At 36.6% G+C, this 21,844-nt stretch overlaps 1 protein-coding gene and 1 long non-coding RNA gene across 3 annotated transcripts in view; one reads left to right on the forward strand and one right to left on the reverse strand.

Annotated features, from left to right (window-relative positions):
- The window catches only part of LOC111519568 (S-adenosylmethionine decarboxylase proenzyme), a 296,107-nt gene that overhangs the window by 261,711 nt on the left and 12,552 nt on the right, over positions 1-21,844 (reverse strand). The window lies entirely within an intron of this gene.
- LOC124461426 lies at positions 593-1,380 on the forward strand. The gene is made up of 3 exons (XR_006955058.1): positions 593-867; positions 928-1,114; positions 1,219-1,380. It is a non-coding gene; the product is annotated as an uncharacterized LOC124461426 (long non-coding RNA).

The raw sequence follows: 21,844 nt of genomic DNA on the forward strand, positions 1-21,844 counted from the left end.
AGTACGCGAAGTGCCCCAATGAAACCTTGTAGGTTTTTAATGTCACCATCGAAGAATGGTAGCAGCCTTGTGGCTGTGTTTATGAATTCTACCACTGTTTGAGTCATTTTGTTGCTTCCTTTTGGAATTGCTGGTTTATTATGACTTATAATTGACTGATCAGAGCTCACTGGTGGTTTTTCTTGACCTCTTTCATCATCGGCCATTAGTTGCGTTTCTTCTTCCAGCACTATTGAAGTTTCCAAATCAGTTGTTTGTTTAAATTCAATATTGTGTCTGTTTAGCACAGCTATTGCTTTTTGTTTGCAATCACTGTAGAACGCATTTGCGGCTGTTTTTTGCCCTTCCTTTAGTTTGCTATAGTGCTCAGTTAATACTGCCCTAATAGCTTGGAGCTTCTCGGTTATTATTTTCGTGTGTTTGGTTACTGTGTCTTGGGATGTTTCTCTGTTTTGCGAGAGGCACTTACAAGATTTAGTTAATTCTTGTGCGTGTATTCTAGCTTTTCCAATTATATCATCCCAAGTAACCATAGTTTGTTAAAAATAACAAAATTTTCGAAAATGTTTATGTTTATTTATTTTTTTTTTTTTATTATTCTGTATCTATTATTTCTACATCTGAGTCTGTACTCGATTCTGATATGTCTATCAGCGCGATCGAGTCCTTAAAAAGTTCGTGGACCCATCCGGGCACGTCTTTATGTAAAGGAGTCTTAGCTAACAATCTACTATAAGCTACTTTTATGGATTTTTCCATAAGATCTACAATTTTTTTTTGTAAATTTGTAGTTGTGGGCTATCCAATACCTTATTTCCTTGTATTTGTGATTTGTTTCGCCTGATTGTATCAGGAAATCGAGGAAAGGTAAGTATTTTTGTAGCCTTTTTGTTTCTATCTTATCCATATTCTACACTAACTTGTTAGGCCTATTAATATGGATGTACGTATATAAAAAAATCATGGAGGCTTACTGCCTCGGTTCCTCCATTCGGTAGAAACGATATGTGCCTGCTGCGTTGGAAAAGCAACATACATATGGTACTGTGAGGATGAAACTCATCTGTACCCTAGTGCTTCCTTGAACTGGGAATTCTTCTCCCGTTATATTTAGGTAAGCTGACTTAATTTGTACCAAGTTTATTGAGTTCTGTGGTGAATTGATATGCTCATTTCTAAAAACCTCAATTAAATCTTGGACAATACTGGGATGCCTAGCGTTTATTTTTCCAAAATAATTATCAAGAGTGGCCATTGTTTTCCAGAATTATTATTATTTTTTTTTTTTATTGTTATTCGCGTGTGTGCATATGTATTCTTAGACCTTATCTAGGTCATTAGCTTGGCTTATGGCTCTTTTGGTTACACATTTATTGTGTAATAGATAAGCTTTATATAAAATATATGCGCACATTATTACGACGATTATTAATAACAATATGTTCGTTAATCTCAAGTCAGTATTTGATGATTCGATTTTATTTATTACATTAGCAGTGGAGTCCACTGATTTTGTTTCTATTAACCCCATTGTGGGTATAAGAGATATATCATCAAATTTACTTATGGAATTATCGAACATATGGAGTTTATTTAAAAAAAAATTTTTTTTTTTTGTGTATAATTCTAATAATAATCTCACTGACTAACGATCCTATATGAGACTATTTTAATTTAGCAGGATGAAAATGAATATGACAAATACGGGAAAAAAATAGGGAACAAAAGCCCATAAAAACATCTCAAAACCTTTTGTTTAAAAGTTACTAAAAAAAATTTTTTTTTTTAAGTATTTCAAGCTTCGTTCTTATTTGCTTGAATACGAATTATAATTATAAAAATTTATATTTGAATTATTTGAAAAATTGTTATGGATTCATGAATTTTTATGAAATTTTATTTAAAAAAATTATTAAAAATTTTTTTTATACGACAAAAGAAAAAAAAATTTTATCTCAACTGTGTCTTGCACAGCGAGCCAGAGACGTGGAAAAAATTATAGAGCATGTGGTTGGCTCACAATTCAGATTTACATTTCATTCGTTATTGTTATTTAGAAATAAAAAAAAAAATTTATATGAAAAAAAAAATTCTCCAACCACATTGTTAGTAATAGCCTACAGAAAGTTAGTAAGTTCGCAAGTTGCACTTTCGTGCTTCAACTTGCTATTAGGCTTATAATTATTATTATTAAATTAAAGGCAAGTTAAGGCTTGCGCATTTCTGCGGCCCCCTTGCGTTTCTTCGCTCTTTGGCGAAGTTCAGTTTTTAGGTTCTCGATACGCTCTATGCAGCGTTGTCGGTCTTCTTCGTTGGTGCTGGCCTTTAGTAAATCCTGCTGCAGTCTTTTCTGGGTGAGCAGGCGTCTCACCTCACCGCCCCGTTTCGTCTTTTTTGGGGATTCTCGTCTGCTGCCGGGCTCTGTACTCCTCTATTGTTAGTGGCCGCGGTCCATCGTTGGGATACAGTCCTAGCGCTTCTTTTAGCGTCAGTGCATCCCTTTGCTCGACAGGAGCAGATTCCGCAAAGGGAATATCTTCACTGTTGTTCATGTATTTTTTTTTTTTTTTTTTTTTTTTTTTTTTTTTTTTTTTTTTTTTAGTCAAACTTATGTGTTGATGCTGATGTTCATCGTTGGGATAACGAACGAGACTCAAATATATTCACTAGATATCTTCAGTATTATGATGTTGAAGCTGATGTTGATAGCTGTTCTTTAGCTTTAAATGTTTAATGCTTACATAATTTTTCTTATTATTTTTTCCAGTAATTATTATTAAATTATTTACTCTCTGTTGTTTATGCTGTTGTTGTTGCTACAATCTCTGTCAGTTGTTTCTTTTCTTGCCAATAAGTTGCAGCATCATTTAGTTGTTGTCGCTTTTCCATATATTAGTTGTCGCAGCATCATTTAGATGTCATCGCTTTTCAATATAAAATTATGTTATTATAATTTATATATATGTTGTGTGCAGCTCAGGTCCTGTCACGGTCGCCATGTAAAAACTCCTTCGACCGGGTTCCGTTGGGTTGAAAAATAATATAATAACACGTCTGTGTCGGTTGACTGGAGTTTTTGATTGATTTGATTTCTTTATTCCAAATTATTCTTTTGCTTAGGCTAATTTTACATATATATTCTTATGCTGCGATTTATGCGACAGCTACAAAAGAGAGGGAGAGTGTCAGTACATACATACATACATACTGTTGGAGCGCATGCATCAAAGTGCTTGGTCAGCGGTCACACGCTGGCCTGGCTCTAGCTCATGTTACGCTTGTGCATACAGTGCTTATGTGAATATATGTATGTGCATATACAAATGTACATACATATATGTTCATGCTTAATTGTATGTTTACTTGAATATGTTTATGTGAATACTTCAATGTATACATATGAACATATTCAAGTGCACAATTATATTTTAATGCGTATATGTTTAATTGTTTATACTTGCAACAAAGTGTTACAAGTTGAGCTCATTGTGTTGAGTTATTAGTTGTATGAACATACTACACAATGTCGGTAGGTCGGTAGGAAATTGGCCACTGTGTTTCTATGCCTATTAACTCTAGCAGCAATATATGTTATGTTCTTTCCAGCTTCAGCCAATCCTGTGATCAGACCTTGGTCTTTGGGCGACAAATGCGATCCACGAGGCATTCTAACATAAAATCACATTAACAACTAGATTCTTGAACTCAAATACAATTTAAATTGTTCTAGTCACCTTCTAATTACAAAATTATTTTTTGTTCTGCACACTTAAACGCTTGAACATACTCTAAAGCACAATGTTAGCACAATGCACATATACTTATTTCATAAGAAATCGACGATCTGCGTCGCAAATTTGAGATAACGGTACTAAGAATGAAGTTCAAAGAGAAGACGTGGAATATGTACACATGCTATATGAATGTATGAAGAAACGTGCATACTCCAAAACAATGTACGGTTAGATTTTAATACAGTACAAGAGCAAGAAAAAAATGCACATATACTTATTTCACTGAGGTATATCCACTGTCCATCGTGTTATTTCGAAGGCTAAACATCTTAAATTAAGAAGAAGCCTCCTCTCAACATGGCAAGAAAAGCAAAAAAACTCGTGTTCGTGTTCTCGGACGAAAAAAAATTCAATTTAGAAGGTCCAGACGGGTATAGATATTATTTCCATGATATATGCAAAGAACCTCATCATTTGGACCGTCTTCATAGCAGAGCTGGAGGTGTGATGGTGTGGGGGGTCATTGCGTACTATGGCACCTTTAAACTTAAATTTTTGTCATCAACAATGAATGCATTGTGCTACAAGGAAATTTTAGTAGAGGCTTATCCACATTTCGAAACCTTTTTTGGGCCTTTCCCATGGATGTATCAGCAAGATAATGCGCCACACACAGCTCGGCTTGTAAAATCGTTCATTAAGAGCCAAAATGTGGACCTCCTAAGCTGGCCGCCCTACTCACCCAATTTAAATATAATCGAAAATGTGTGGGGATGGCTGACACGCGAGATTTATAGTTCAGGAAAACAATATTCAAGTGTTCCAGAATTAATAAAAGCAATTGAAAGAGCTTGGGATTCCATTTCTTTGAATTATTTGGTCAGTTTGTATGAATCTCTTCCAAACAGGATGATTGAAGTCTTGGAACAGAAACTTTCTTACTTTCTATTTTTGTATGTAAACAAAGTTATGCGTATGTTAAAACATTGAAACGAATTTAAAATGTATTTTTGTTGAGGTGTCCTATTCAAGTGACATACAATTTGACTGCCAAAATTTGATGTAGTTTGAGAAAACCATTTTTGTTATAAACTAAAGCAGTATCATGAAGTTCTTCATTTGTTTAAAACATAAGTATTAAATAATCTTTAATTTAAAAAAAAAATGGAGTAGTGTGTCATGGAAAACATACGTTGAAGCTGTCCTATTCAAGTGATGAGGAGTGTTTACCTCGACTCTCTCAAACCGAAATGGATATAATGGATAGTATTTCGGAGAAATAGATTGGCTTGAAATAGATAGAGATTTTATCAAAGAGCCAGATTAGTATGTGGGCATGTGGCAATCCTCTCTTCTGTGATGTCATGCCTATCCGCGGGCGATTGCCCAGAAAATAACAGCTGCACTATCTCGTCCCAAGCTGGATTGAATGTGAACGTAATAAATAAATCTGGACGGACATATTACCGAACATATGCCATAGCATCTTGAGCATATTCCTGCATGTGGCGTGGACTACCTTTATATGAAGATAGTAAAATCGTGAGCTTTCCAACATTGGTAGTATTACGGTCATTCACTACGGCATCTCACAAATGAATATATTCCTCGGAGCAAAGTTTCGTCTGATTCAATCTGAGAATTCAATCTGTTTCAATTTTTGCGTACATAACCATAATGTACATTCCAATATATGGTTGTCCTCGTTATTCCGAACCATTAAACGGTATGCGAAAAAGTTCATTGCACTACACTTTTTATTGGTTTCTATACCATTCACTGGATCTACCATCTTCACATTGAAGTGATATCCATTGGCACCATAACTACGGTGAGTTTCAGCGACGTTTGTGAAATGATTGTTTCGTCGATGGAGAATAATATCTCGAGGTTGGAACTGATCCCCCACTATGACAATCGCCACTTCGTCTATAGTTGGAGCATAATATCTCCTGACATGTTCTCCAGTGGGTGTTGCGTGTCTGGGTGGATGACTTTGTTAGTATCCGAGGGCATCATATCAAGTGCTTTTTTGAACAAAGCTGCGAAATGATGGACCTCCTTATGGAGGTATGTATTCTAGATCGTTTATTGGCTTCGTCTTTATCATCACCGATGAAGTGAATTTGAAGACATTTATGCTCACTGGGAAGGGGAGCAGGGCGCCAGCTTTGTAATAGATTTGCCCTTTAACTTTAAAGTTGGCATGAATTGAACAGGCACAATTTCCCCCAAATGACGTCATTTGGAAGCAGGAATTATATTTCCTAATGTTTGATAGGAAATGCTTCGATACAGTAGTGGATGTGTGTTCGCAGTGGCTTTGGTGGTGCTTCAAGTTGAGGTAATTTGATTTTGCCGCCAGCACAATACATTCCTTTCGTTTCATTATTAAATTTCAGAGCCTGACAGTAAGTGCAGACATGACTCATCTGGCCATTGACGACATATCGGCTGAAGCCATAATCAGCAGCTGGGTCATATCGAAATGCAATACGATAGTATTGCTCATATCGATCTAGTCTTAACTGTGCGCGGGATTCAGCTACCCTTCCCCTATACAGTTTACTTCTTTGCGAGCGATTGTATTGCTGAGGATCGCGACTCTCGGGCTCACAAACGCTCATGCTCCAGCCCGCCCGCACACCTTTCGGCAGGTTCTATAAGAATCCTCTGCCGTTTCCTTAGCCGCTCCGTCTCCCGTACCAATTCCAGCTCTTCTTCAGTCCTTTTCGAAACATTGCTTCTGATTCCTTCTGCGTTGCGAGTACGACGATCCAAATTGACTTTCATTTATTTATTTATTTACTTCAACTAACCAGCAGTCGACGAAAAAGCTTAAGCTAAAAAACAGACAACATATTAATTAAAGAAGGTAGCTTGGCTTTATACACAATCAAACATCCCCGACCCGGTGGAGGTGTTTTATTTGAAGAGAGTAGTTAGTCAGACATCTACTAAGGTGAATAGGAAAAAGTTTCTGGTCCGACGTGAGGAAAAACAAAAATATAGCGTATCTAGTAAATTAGAAGAAATGACTTCGCCGTTGACTAGTTTATGGAGAAAAAGAATGCCAAATACGAGCCTACGCTTGTAAACTGAAGGAAGATTAATAAGAAGAAGTCTTTCAGAATAAGAAGGTAGGCGAAGACTCGGGTCCCAATAAAGACCGCGTAACGCGATCTTAAGGAATTGCTTCTAAGCCGATTCAATACTAAGCTGGTGAACATCATATTGAGGGTTCCACACTGGCGAACAATATTGTATAGTAGGGCGAACTAACGAAGTGTATAAAACCTTTGTTACGTAGCGTCTATTGTCAATTGAAGAGATGTGAAAATCTAACAGAACAGATTTAAAAGAGTAATGTGCTAGGAACGGAGACAAACGACTGAATGTCATAAAAGAGCACTTTGAGGCATTAAGATGTAATTTATTAACGTGGCACCAATCACAGAATGCATCGAGATCTGATTGCAAGTACTGTTGGAAAGAAGGATCATTATAGGAATAACAAATCTTGACGTCATCCGCAAACATGAGCACGCGTGAATGAGCCAAGGCCAAAGGCAAATCATTTATAAACAAGGTAAATAACAGTGGCCCCAGATGACTGCCTTTAGGTACACCTGACGTAACTCGAAGAGTTTTAGATATCGAGGAACGAAAAGACACCTTTTGGGTTCTGCCAATAAGATACGACTTTAACCAAGCCAATAGTTTTGGGGAAAACCCCATTATGTTAAGTTTCGCGAGAAGCATAGAATGATCAAACGTATCGAAAGCCTTACTAAAGTCAGTATAAATAACATCAGTTTGACACTTTTTACGGAAGCCATGGGCCATGGAAGCAAGGGTAGTCAATTCTAAAAGGTTAGTAAGCGACGAACGACCTTTCATGTATCCATGCTGACAGGGAGAAATAGTGGATCTGGATAGGTGTTGAAGGGAAGACGTAATAATTTTCTCAAACAGCTTAGGTATTGCGGTAAGTTTGGCAATGCCACGGTAGTTAGAAATATACAATTTTTTGCCCTTTTTAAAAAGCGGAATAATAAAAGACTCTTTCCAAACATCAGGAAAGCTACAAGACTCACTCGAAATAAAGAATAACCGAGATAAAGGCTTAGATAGGGAAATCGAACACAACTTAAGGATGCAACTAGATATATTATCAGGAACGGGAACGAAGGAAGACGTCATAGATGACAAGCTGGAGATAATACAGTCTTCAGTAATACTAGGAAAAAACATACAATTTAAATGTGGGATTGAAAAGGGATAGGGTGTGGGTTCCGAAACAGTAGTAGAATAAGTCGACTGAAAAAATTTAGCAAACAGATCTGCAATATCTGAATCATTATTAGCAGTCTGGTCATTAAGTGTGAAGGTGGAGGGTAGTACATCAGAGCGTCTTTTGGAATTAACAAAGTTGTAAAATCTTTTGGGGTTCTTATAAAATTCAACCTTACAGCGAACGATATAATTATTGTAGTATTGAGTGTTTAAAAGACAAAATTGAGATTTGGCTATACAGTAATTTGCATAGTCAAGTCGAGAACCAGTTTTTTTAAATCTTTTAAAATATCTCGATTTAATGTTACGGAGATTAGAGAGCCTACGTGTGAACGAGACTGGCGCGCTAGAGGCGGTAGAGACATTCACATAAGGAACGCATTTATCAATTAGAGAATTAAGAGCAGAGTAGAAAAACTTCACTGCACAATCTATATCGCAGCACTCAAATAGAAATGACCAATCAAAAGAGAAAATAAGGCTATTAAGAAGATTGAAATTTGTTTTACCAAAACATCTACGACGAGAATTTGCGATGTTATTAAATGAATTAGTAACGGAATTGTAAGAAATAGTAACTTCAATGGTAGGGTGATAAGGATCTTCAGGTTTCACTAGGGGCTGTGTTCGGCATACAGCACTAACAGTGGAATCATTAACAAAAACAAGATCAAGGATTCTTTTAGAAGAGTTAAGGAAAGAATTCAACTAATATAGCGTACATTCAGTAGTAAAATCACCTAAAACTATAAAGAAATCACGATGTTTAAGACGACTTAAAATAGTTTGCAAAGCATCAGCATGGTGCATGTAGGTCATGATATCAGAAGCTGGAGTTATATATGAACAAGGAATTTATAAGCTAAAGTTGGAATATGTAACTTCGACGCAAATAAACTCAACACCTTATCAACTCAATTGATAAGGGCAGATCATTCGGCATAACACTTGAACACAGATTCGAGTTGACAGCAATGAGCACTCCACCGCCACGACGACCAACACGATCAAGCCTATAAGAAATAAAGTTATTAGAAAGAATTTCATTATTCAAAACAGAGGAGTTAAGCCAAGTTTCAGAAAAAGCTAATATGTCAGCCGAAAAGGTTTGGCTATCACAGAACAGTTGCGAGAGCTTGAATTAATTACCTGCCACAGACGACTCAGAAGTATCTGGAGCAAGCCTGGAATTGCAATCGCAATGTTTGCGATGAGGCACTACAGTTAGTGAAGGTGGAGGAGCATTGAAATCCACAAGTGATTGAGAGCCAGCAAGATCATGTAATTGATCGGAGTTCCCGTGAGGGATAGATTGAGGTACACCAGGGCTTGTGCTGGGTACTTCAATCTAAGAAGAAGAGCATAAAGAGGGATAAGAAGATGGTGTAGGCGAAAGTAAAATGGGAGAAGATGCAATAGAGTGCTGGCGACTGCTTATGAGGCAACTCAAGGGTACACTTCTTGGGAAACTTCTCAGAAGCTGCAACGAACTTGAATTGCGACAATAAATGTACGCCAGAGTCACACTCGTTAGACAGCTGTTTGGCCAGTTTGCTTAAAGAAACTTTAAACAAAGATCCCCGTACATACGACTAAAATCAAGCTGCTAGCTGGCACAAGATGGGCAAGTCCAGCATTTATCCAAGCTCAGACTTAGACACAGACAAACCAAAAAATGTATCATAGTCGCGGCCGTATTGCTCTATTCTGATCATCAATACGATCAGAATGCTTGCAAGTAGGTAGGCAACAAGCCATTGAAAAGGCAAAAGGAACAAAAGGCAAAAATGTATATAAAAATATCAAAGAAGCTAACATCGGCTATGTCGAAGTTTATATACCCTTGCAGTCCTTGGTAATAATAATTTTACATGTTAAAAATTTGTTTTCTGCAACTCAATTCATCAATATACAAACAAAACAATTTTACTCTCTATTTTACAATTTGTTCTTCTTCTTCCCTCATTCCCAAAGCAAAGCAACGCACGCATACACATACACTTTATGTAGCGTTGCGTCTGTGTGTATATGCATGTACTCTGTTGATGACGAAAGACGTAGTAGACAGCAAGCAGCGCTGCCGGCAGAGCTGGGAGCAGAGCCGATTATTATATTGACTGTAACTTGTGTTATATTTATCCGATCACATTCAAATTTTGGGATCTGGGGTTTTATATCCAATATTATCACATATAAATAAATTTCATAGCATACTCCGATTTTTATGAAAATGTTTCTTCTAGTTCTTCTAGAACTATATGATATAGTGGTCCGATACTGATGGTTTTCATACTTTATTTTTCCCGGGTTAAAAAAAAACCCCGAAAAAAAATAGTTGGTATTGCTATTGCAATTCTGGAGTTCCATATACCGTAATATACCGTGTATAAAATAACAGGTCGTGAATTTAGTTTCTTAAGGGCGAAGCTCTTACACTAATTTTTCATAGCGCCTAAGGGTATGCACAAAAAGGTGGTCTGCGGTATTGTAGGCTTCGCCAACTTTTTTCGCTTCATTTAGTTGGCAATGTAATTCCCAACTAGTTTTAGCGTTGAAGACATGGTATGGCTATTGCAATTCTGGAGTTCTTTAGCAAAGTATGCTGATGATAGAACTTGGTAGTTCTTGAAATAGCTATACAGACAACCTGCTCACCTTTTTGTGTGTTGCCTTTGAAATAATCTTATTTTGTAAGAATGACCTCGAGCCGGCTAAGTTCGATTTAACAATAAATATTCATAAAAACTCAGAAGCTATGAAAAAACACGACCGTCATACTGTAAGTCGTATTATACAAACGCATTAGAAAGAGTTTGATGATGGTGAAACTAGTATGGCCGATCAACACCTATTTGCAGTTTGCCGTGTTCCCCTGCAACTTAAATTGGAATCGACAACCTTGTGGGAAAACAATAGACCTTCCTCAACTCGCTATTATTGGCCCATAGAATTAATAAGTCAAAAAGAAACGACTGAGTTAGTTCGTAAGGAGACTGATAATATAAAACATCAAATATTTTTAATTAAGCCAAGAATTTATATGTCATATATAATATCTCATAAGTTTCATTGTACCATGCTTGATGGCAAAACATTTAGCGTCCTAGCAGAAGCATCTACACAGATATTTGGAATCTGCAGAGCACTACCAAAGGATATGAACAATTGTTAAAAACTTATGCAGTTGATATTAAACTTTATTAATGCGGCTTTTCAACACTCCATGCTTGGATTCTTTGAATGCATCATACATGTAGCCAGGCCGTTAATTAAAAAATAGTAAGTTCGCAAGGAAGACATAGAAAATCAGAAATTCAACTGCAACTTAGGAAGCATATGGGTATACTAGTGGACATACCAATGGCTGGTAGCGGCAATACTGGCAGAAGGTTTTTTTTTAAGTTTAGTGTAATTTTACGCGTGATGGCTAGCGGATATGATATTAATACCGACGCGTTCCGTTTATTACATGATACATAAACCAGAGCCGCATATTCTACTCTTTCGGCGACCGAAGACCGAGGAGTAGAACAACAGTCGAGCCCTGGAGATAAACCTAAACACCCAAAAGATGATGTCCTCGTTTGTCAAGGGCAAGAAGAAAAGGAGTCGTCTTTACATAAACACACACACATACATATATAAGAACAACTGATGCACACACCAACACACTCTCACAATTACCGATTCACGTCCGGCAGCTGCTGCTGCTGCTTAAACGGTGGTAGCTAAGGCATTCAATGAAAAACCAACTGTTGCATGCCCTACCTCCCAAACCCCGTCATCATCATCAAATAACATTTGTTCTGTTTTCTCTCCCTCTCTCTCTCTCTCCCTCCCTTTGCTTTGATCCTCCCTTATAACTTACATTTGAAGAATTCCTTTAGTTTGCCTTTCATTTTGATACAAAAAACACAAATGTTTTAGAATCTTCAAGTATTTTATGCCATATTTTCTACTTTTTGCCATAGTATTATGTATTTTATGAGAAGATTTATGAGAAATAAGAAATATGAAAAAACAAAACAAAATCGTGAAATTTTTGCATATTTTCTCGTTCTTTCATTTGAATTCTCAAAATAATGTTAAACGAAATCTGATTTGCGATCTTTGAAAATTTGAATCAATGTTATGTTAACACATAAATATAAATATGCCATGGAAACTGCTTATAATGTCTGCACCATGTATTAATATCTTGTGCACAGAAGACGGCAGGTAAAGCAGGTAAATATCTCAGTAGATATTTGTAAATAAATATGCTTTACCTTTATAGGGTAACTTTATAAGCCACGCAACTCTCCCTATTGGCATGATGCCTGAAGAATCCCTTGAAGCCACAAATAAAGATTTTCGGAATATTCGACAGTATCATACACGCAAAAATAATAGAAGAAATATCATGAAAGATTGAAATTTGTTTTACGAAAACATCTACGATGAGAATTTGCGATGTTATTAAGGGGTTACGCCACCCCTGAAAAAAAAACATTTTTTTTTTGGCTCTAAAAATCCTCTATAGTTTTAAGAATCTTTTACACTTTACATCATATCGGTATTCGAATTAGTTCCGAAGTTACAGCGTTTAGAAGAGAGCGCGGCCGAGTCGGCCCCGACGCGGTACATTTTTTTCTTTTGCGTTTTTCTCGAAACTACTTTTTTTGAACCGGGGTGTCAAATATCTCCGAATCTACTGGACCGATTTGGCTTAAATTTTTACCACATATTCTTTACAGTGTTGGGTACCCACGTAGGATTTTTTAAGGTCCTGTTTGGAAGTTATGAATTTTTTTAGCCAAAAATGTTCTCCGAAAAAAAGCGTTTCTTGTTCAAACAGCCGCCAATTTGCCAAAAAAAAAATGAAAAAAAAAAAATCCTACGTGGGCGGATAGCCATAGCCTTCCTGAATAACAAGATTTTTTTTCGGATTTTTCGGGTGATGTTTAGCCGAAAAATTTGACACCCCACCTGCAAGGATTTACAAATCATGGTGGCACTTGCCGACCCATATCTCCGCCATTTTGTTTTAAAAAAAATTTTTTTTTTCAATAAATACTCTTTAAAGTACCCTCAATCTGTGTATAATAAAAGTTTTTTCCTAAATTGTATACTGGCCGCACAGCAATAATTCATTTTTTTACCTGTTTTTTGGACCTCAGGGGTGGCGTAACCCCTTAAATGAATTAGAACGGAATTGTAAGAAATAGTAACTTCAATGGTAGGGTGATAAGGATCTTCAGGTTTCACTAGGGGCTGTGTTCGGGATACAGCACTAACAGTGGGATCAGAGACAAAAACGAGATCAAGGATTCTTTTAGAAGAGTTAAGGAAAGAATATAACTGATATAGCGGACATTCAAGTAGGCTGTCAAGAAGAACATGTTGAGCTGATGGAATTAAGAAAGATAGATTGTCATCAACCACCCAAGAAATATTAGGCAAGTTGTATTTGTAATAGTTGTAATGCATTTAATGATTCCGATTCATCAGATTCTGATTAATTTCTTTTCTTATTCTTTATAAAACTTAAAATATTAACAAGTAAAAAATTTATTTTATTTAACTGTATGGGACCTATAAAATCTCGTGGATCTAGAAATAAAATTTGGAGGACGTGTTATGATATAGTTTAATATCTTAAGTTTAAAGTTTCATTTTAATATATTTTCTTTTAAGAGAGTTATTAATTAAATTCTGCTAGGAGGCTTGTTTGGCCCACTGTGCATCGGGCAGGACTTGCTATTGGCGAGGAGTGGCAATTTAGCAACTACAAACTCAATTGAAACCGCTTCACTACTGACTACGAGTCTGTGTGTAAGAAATACGTTTGACATCTACAATGATCACATTAAATTTTGCAATTGTATAAAGCGGTGCACAGTGATCGATCTATGGGTTTTAGCGTGACAAAATGAATAGCTGCTACAAGAACTAGAAACACATAAAATTGTATGTAGTTTCTTTTAGTGAGCGCGCAGATATTGCTTAAATGAAAGCTTTTCTCAAAGACTTTAATAGTTAGAGGCATCAAATTTGGTATATAGATTTGTTTAGTAGGTGCGCAAACTACGATTATTTAAAATCTTTGACAAGACCCCTTCCACCTCCTCAGTTTAAAAAAATCGTCGGTCCATAAGGTGGAGGTGGCAATAGGCATGTGGCAGCGAAGGAAGAATTCACCTTTGCATCGCCAGCAACTTTTCAAAGGTCCCGAATGTATCTGATTACCTTCGAAATTGTCGTGGGCATGTCATTGGTTTTCTATTCAGGACTTGATCTACTTTACAACTCATTATGCAGGAAGATTCGTTCTTAAGCGCTTTTCGCTCCTTGTCTTGCTGAAACTTCATACGGAGTAACCATTGTAACATGTAACAACAACAATTAGCCAGACATTTGATTAGTCATTCGGTGTCTTAATCATCCCACACAACAGAGCGAATAATTCTAATATCTAATTACATTGCGTCTTATGAACGCATGCTCACCAAAGCGGTGCGATTTCGTTTTGACGGCGAATATATAGTCACACTAATATGTTACCTAACAAAATATTTAGTAGCCATTCCAATCAAAAGTAAAAGCAAACAACATCGCAAAAGAAATTTTTGAAGACTTCATTTCGGACCTGGGAACAGAGTATAAACACCAGATAACAGATTTATGTAAGTACATGAAGGTCAAGAGTCTCACCAATACTGTATATCACCACCAAATATTAGGGACAATAGAACAAAGTCATCGAACATTTGACTTATACATTCGGCAATATATCTCTGCAGACAAAACTGATTGGGACGTTTGGATTCAATACTTCACTTACTGTTTCCACACGACACCATCAGCAATGCGGGTGTATTGTCCATACGAAATTGTATTTGGCAGAATACCAAAGCAGTTCATAGATTTAAATATATATACATAGTAGATCCTATTTACAATTTAGATGACTATTCTAAGGAAATAAAGTTTTGATTAGATATAGTATACAAAAGAGCTAGAGTTACATATGTTATAAGCTCCCTTGCATATTTATAAAGTCACTTGAAAAATAGCAATATTTCCAAAACTACTAACTGTAGTTCAATACGGTATATTAAGAAAATGAAGAGGAAAAAGAAACAAAAATAATACAAAAATAATTGGCTTAATCCAAACTAACGGTATTTTTATTTATTTTATTTATTTATTTATTTATTTATTTACGTCAACTAACACAGCAGTCGACGAAAAAGCTTAAGCTAAAGACAGATAGTAATTAAATGAAGAAGGTAGCTTAGCTTTATACACAACTAAACATCCCCGGCCCGGTGGAGGTGTTTTATTTGCACAAGGGGCCAGCCATGCCCCGATTCACAGCCAATGTGGCCAGGGATGAGTTGCAGCCAATCCAAGTCCAGAATATTTTCATTGGTTTCGCTGTAGATGATTAAAAAGTATAGCGCGAAGAGAAGTGACAGAAAGATGAGGAGAGATAAGGTGAGAAAGGTTGTTAAAAGATTGGCAAAGAACACGAAGAGGTTCGTGAAAAGGGTAGTTAGGCAGACATCTACTAAGGTGAATAGGAAAAAAGTTTCTGGTCCGACGTGAGGAAACACAAAAATACAGCGTATCTAGTAAATTGGTAGAAATGACTTCGCCGTTGACTAGTTTATGGAGAAAGAGAATGCCAAAAACAAGCCTACGGTTATAAAGTGAAGGAAGATTAATAAGAAGAAGTCTGTCAGAATAAGAAGGTAGGCGAAGACCCGGGTCCCAACTTAGGCCGCGTAGCGTAAACTTAAGGAATTGCTTCTGTACCGATTCAATACTACGCTGGTGAACATCATATTGCGGGTTCCACACTGGCGAGCAATATTCTAGAGTAGGGCGAACTAACGAAGTGTATAAAACCTTTGTTACATAGGGATCATCAAATTCTTTGGCCCAAAGTTTAATGAAGCCGAGAAGGCTGCTTGCTCTGTTGACAATTGAAGAAATATGAACATTAAATGAAAGTTTAGGGTCAAACATAACGCCTAAGTCTTTGAATGATGGAACACAATCTAACAGAACAGACTTAATAGAGTAATGAGCTAGGAGCGGAGACAAACGACTGAAAGTCATAAAAGAACACTTAGAGGCATTAAGGTGTAATTTATTAACGTGGCACCAATCACAGAACGCATCGAGATCTGATTGCAAGTACTGTTGGAAAGAAGGATCATTATAGGAATAACAAATCTTGAGGGTAAACATGAGCACGCGTGAATGCGCCAAGGCCAAAGGCAAATCATTTATAAACAATGTAAATAATAGTGGGCCCAGATGACTGCCTTGGGGTACACCTGACGTAACTCGAACAGTTTTAGATATCGAGGAACGAAAAGACACCTTTTGGGTTCTGCCAATAAGATACGACTTTAACCAACCCAATAATTTTGGTGAAAAACCCATGATGTTAAGTTTCGCGAGAAGCAAAGAATGATCAACCGTATCAAAAGCCTTACTGAAGTCAGTATAAATAACATCAGTTTGACACTTTTTACGGAAGCCATGGTGTACAAGGGTAGTCAATTCTAAAAGGTTGGTAAGCGACGAACGACCTTTCATGAAACCATGCTGACAAGGAGAAATAGTGGATCTGGATAGATGTTGAAGAGAAGACGTAATAATTTTCTCAAACAGTTTAGGTATTGCCGAAAGTTTGGCAATGCCACGGTAGTTGGAAACATCCGATTTGCTACCCTTTTTAAAAAGCGGAATAATAAATGACTCCTTCCAAATATCAGGAAATTTACAAGTCTCACTCGATATAAAGAATAACCGAGCTAAAGGCTTAGATAGGGAAATAGAACACATTTTAAGGATGCAACTAGGTATATCATCAGGCCCGGGAACGAAGGAAGACTTCATAGATGACAAGCTAGAGAGAATACAGTCTTCAGTAATACTGGGAAAAAACATACAATTTAAATGTGGGATTGAAAAGGGATAGGGTGTGGGATCCGAAACAGTAGTAGAATATGTCGACTGAAAAAATTTAGCAAACAGATCTGCAATATCTAAATCATTATTAGCAGACTGGTCGTTAAGTCTGAAGGTGGAAGGTAGGACATTAGAGCGTCTTTTGGAATTGACAAAGTTGTAAAATCTTTTGGGGTTATTATAAAATTCAGCCTTACAGCGAACGAGATAATTGTTGTAGCATTGAGTATTTAAGAGACAAAATTGAGATTTGGCTATACAATAATTTGCATAGTCAAGTCGCGAACCAGTTTTTTTAAATCTTTTAAAATATCTCGATTTAATGTTACGAAGATTAGAGAGCCTACGTGTGAACCAGACTGGCGAGCTGGAGACGGTAGAGACATTCACATAAGGAACGCATATATCAATTAGAGAATTAAGAGCAGAATAGAAAAACTTCACTGCACAATCTATATCGCAGCACTCAAATAGAAACGACCAATCAAAAGAGAAAATAAGGCTGTTAAGAAGATTGAAATTTGTTTTACGAAAACATCTACGACGAGAATTTGAGATGTTTTTAAATAAATTAGTAACGGAATTGTAAGAAATAGTAACTTCAATGGTAGGATGATAAGGATCTTCAGGTTTCACTAGTGGCTGTGTTTGCGATACAGCACTAACAGTGGGATCAGAGACAAAAACAAGATCAAGGATTCTTTTAGAACAGTTAAGGAAAGAATTCAACTGATATAGTGGACATTCAAGTAGGCTATCAAGAAAAACATGTTGAGATGAAGGAATTAAGAAAGATAGATTATCATCAACAAGCCAAGAAATATTAGGCAAGTTAAAATCACCTAAAACTATAAGAACATCACGATCTTTAAGACGACCAAAAATAGTTCGTAAAGCATCAGCATGGTGCACGTAGATCATGATATCAGAAGCTGGAGGAATATAAGAACAAGAGATATATAGGCTAAAGTTAGAACATGTAACTTCGACGCAAATAAACTCAACACCTAAGGGGAGATCAATCGGCACCACACTTGAAGACAGATTCGAGTTAACAGCAATGAGTACTCCACCGCCACGACGACCAACACGATCAAGCCTATAAGAAATAAAATTATTAGAAAGAATTTCATTATCTAGAACAGAGGAGTTAAGCCAAGTTTCAGAGAAAGCTAATATATCAGCTGAAAAGGTTTGGCTATCACAGAAAAGGTTCGACAGCTTGGTAAGAAGTCCTCTTACATTTTGATAATGAATGCAAAGACTAGACGTTATTAGTTTTTTGAAGCAGAAGATAAAGTAGGAAGGTGGACAGGCAACGGACGAGAGCGCTTATTGGGCGCAAACTCGTGTACAACTAGGCCCTCTGGCCAAAAATTAGGGTCAACCATAGCTGAGAAGTACTCATTTCGTACTGTACTTTTAAAAGAGGAGATTTCGCGAGGCCTAGAAAACTTAAACTTTTGAATTAAAACCTTAGCAGGGCAAATATTACCAATGCAAGCTGCCACAGACGACTCAGAAGTATCTGGAGCAAGCCTAGAAATAAATAATTGTTTGCGATGAGGCACTACAGTTAGTGGAGGCGGAGGAGCATTGGGATCCGCAAGTGATTGAGAGCCGGCATGATCCTGTGATTGCTCAGAGTTCCCGTGAGGGATAGATTGAGGTACACCAGGGCTTGTAATGGGTACTTCAATCTGAAAAGACGAGCATAAAGAGGGACAAGAAGATGGTGTAGGCGAAAGTAAAATCGGAGAGGAAGTAATAGAGAGAGCTGGCGACTGCTTACGAGGCAACTCAAGGGTACATTTCTTGTGCAATTTCTCAGAAGGTGGAACAAATTTGAATTGCGACAATAATTGAACGCTAGAGTCACACTCGTTTGACAGCTGTTTGGCCAGTTTGTTTAAAGAAAGAAACCTTAAACGAAGATCCCTATACATACGGCTAAAATCAAGCTGCTGGCTGGCACAAGATGGGCAAGTCCAGCGCATTAAGCCAAGCTCAGGCTTAGACACAGACAAACCAGAAAATTTGTCGTAGTCGCGGCCATTGAGGCCAGCACATTTTAAGTGAATAAGATTATCGCAGAGCCAACAAGATATTGCTCTATACTGATCATCAAAACGATCAGAATGTTTGCAATTAGGTAGACAACAAGCCATTGAAAAGCCGAAAGAAAGGCAAAAAAAATTACATATATATAAGAATATATAGAAAAATTAAATTCACAGCACAAAGATAATTATTGATAAATAATCAATAATTACAAATAAAACAAAGAGACAGCTAGAGTGCACAGCACAACAGAGAGTGCAAGAACAGTTATAAGCCGAGCTTTGAGAGGCGGCCTTACAAAAGTGATTACGCGGGAGAGAAGCTAAGCACAAGCACAAAGCAGAGAGAACAACAAAGCCACTAGCACTGATGGTATGATGGGGGCGATGAGGGGAGCAACTGCAGAAGCAATGACGAAAGAGAAAAAAAAAATATGTAAATGCACCAAACACTAATCACGAAAAAGAAAAAACTGTTTAAACTGATTAATTTGGCGAATTATGGAAATAAAACACAAGGGAGTCAAGCGAACAACACCAGCGGAAGTGTAAACAAATTAAGCACAATTAAAAATTGAGAAAAAACAATAAATATTAATAAAAACTCAGGAGCTATGCAAAAACACGACCGTCACGTCAGAGAGCAGAAAGCTTTTAAATATACACTTAAGCTAAGTCTTAATGTTGCATATTTATAAAGTCACTGTTCTTATTTTTACTGTAGCTTAAAATTAACTGAAAAAAACAATTTTAATTAACAAATAACATCGCCTCGGGAGCCAATAACCTTTTCTATGCGCCCTTGCATACTTCCAATAAGGTTAGCTACCAAACCGGCATTAATTTTCGCCCACTCATCGAAAAGAGCATCCTTAAGATGACTTAAAGTTGAAAACTGGCGATTTTCGGCATATACTCTCTGTGTGAGTATCCCCCATAGATTCTCCATGGGATTTAGATCGGGAGAACAGGCAGGCCACTCTAAAACTTTGATTCCTTTGGAGGAAAACCATGCTTTAGTCTCCCGACTGACATGGACTCTCGCGTTGTCCTGCTGAAAAGTATGTCGTGCATAGCCATTTTCATCTAAAAATGGTACCAGACTACTTTCCAAAGTACGGATGTAATCAACGCTTTTCATTCGTGATGATACCACTTCTAATGAAAGGACACCACTTATGGAAAATGCTCCCCACACCATAATGCTTCCACCACCAAAATTTCTCTTGCCACATTGAAGTGGTTTCTTCCGAATATCATGCCAATAGCTTCGAAACCCATCCAAACCCACCCATCCCTTCTGGACCATCCAAATTCCATTTTTTTTCGTCAGAAAAAATCATCTAAAAAAAAACTGCTTAAAAACTGTCGAGTTTAAAATATCCTTGATTTGGGGTTACCTCATTCCATATTGTACTCAAATTGCCTAATGCAAAATTTAATTTGGCAGTCTTATGACGTGCCAATAGATTGGGGACTTGCTTCATTTTTTCATACCGGAGTATTCCGGAACGTTTAAGAGTCCGGGAAATCGTGGAAAGCGATACATTAAGGCCATTTGTCGAACGCAAACGTGTTCTCTTTATAGAGCCATACGAAGATGGATTTTTTAAAAAGTTTCGGACAACGGATTGACTACGCCCAATTTGACGAGCAATACCTCGACCACTGACACCACTATCGCTTAAGGATATAATCTTGCCATTTTCAATATCACTTAGAGATTGTCCACGAGGCATTTGCGCAAATTTATGGTTTTCTTAATTAATTCGTCCAAACTCCGCCAAATCTAATTTCAAACTGCATCAGAAAGCTCTAATTCTAAAGGTGACTTTATAAATATGCAACAGTAAAAACTCGCGACCATTCGATAAACAAAGTACCGTTAGTTTGGATTAAGCCAATTGTTTTTGTATTATTTTTGTTTCTTTTTCCTCTTCATTTTCTTAATATACCGTATTGAACTACAGTTAGTAGTGTTGGAAATATTGCTATTTTTCAAGTGACTTTATAAATATGCAAGGGAGCTTAGGAAATTATTATATGAACAAAAAACCATGAATTTTGAATTAAGTGTAGGAGATATTTTTTTCTTTTCTCCCCATTAACAAACAAATTTTTCGGTTATTTTTTATACGAAAATTCTAAACACAAAAAAAAAAAATTTACATTTAATAATTAACAGTTTATTACAAATTAAAACTAACAAAACTATATATCAAAAGTTATTTATATAATAATTATTGTTGGAGGATAACTCCTGAATTTAAACTCATTAATTTAATTATTCTGAAATATTAACGATTGGGTTAATTAGCTAAACTATCGATATATCGCAAGCTCAAAGAGAGAGGCTCTTTTCTTGCGTTTCCCTTTACATTTTACTTTGAATTACTCTGTTTCGTAGAGAACTCGAATGCGACGGACTTAAATAAATGTAAAAACTACATAACCGTCGCCTAATCTTTTTCGGGAAAATTGTGGAACTACATGGGCAAGGGAAGTTTTGAGCCATCGAATCCAAACGAGGAAGCAATTTATTATCTGGCCGAGAAATTGGCCAACAATTATAATAGGTATTATTATTCAAATAATTGAAATAACTCCATAATATTACGTCATTTTTTTAAAAAGGGAGGTGTGTATGCATAATAACATATTAATAATAATGTTAGTACTAATTAACACGCATATACTATATGCGCACATAATGACACTTTGTTACTATGCACAAACACACTTAACATAAACAACAATTTTTTTTTTGTTGTTAAGTATGTTTTAAAT

The sequence above is a fragment of the Drosophila willistoni genome, unplaced genomic scaffold, assembly GCF_018902025.1.
Source record: "Drosophila willistoni isolate 14030-0811.24 unplaced genomic scaffold, UCI_dwil_1.1 Seg485, whole genome shotgun sequence".
NCBI lineage: Eukaryota > Metazoa > Arthropoda > Insecta > Diptera > Drosophilidae > Drosophila > Drosophila willistoni.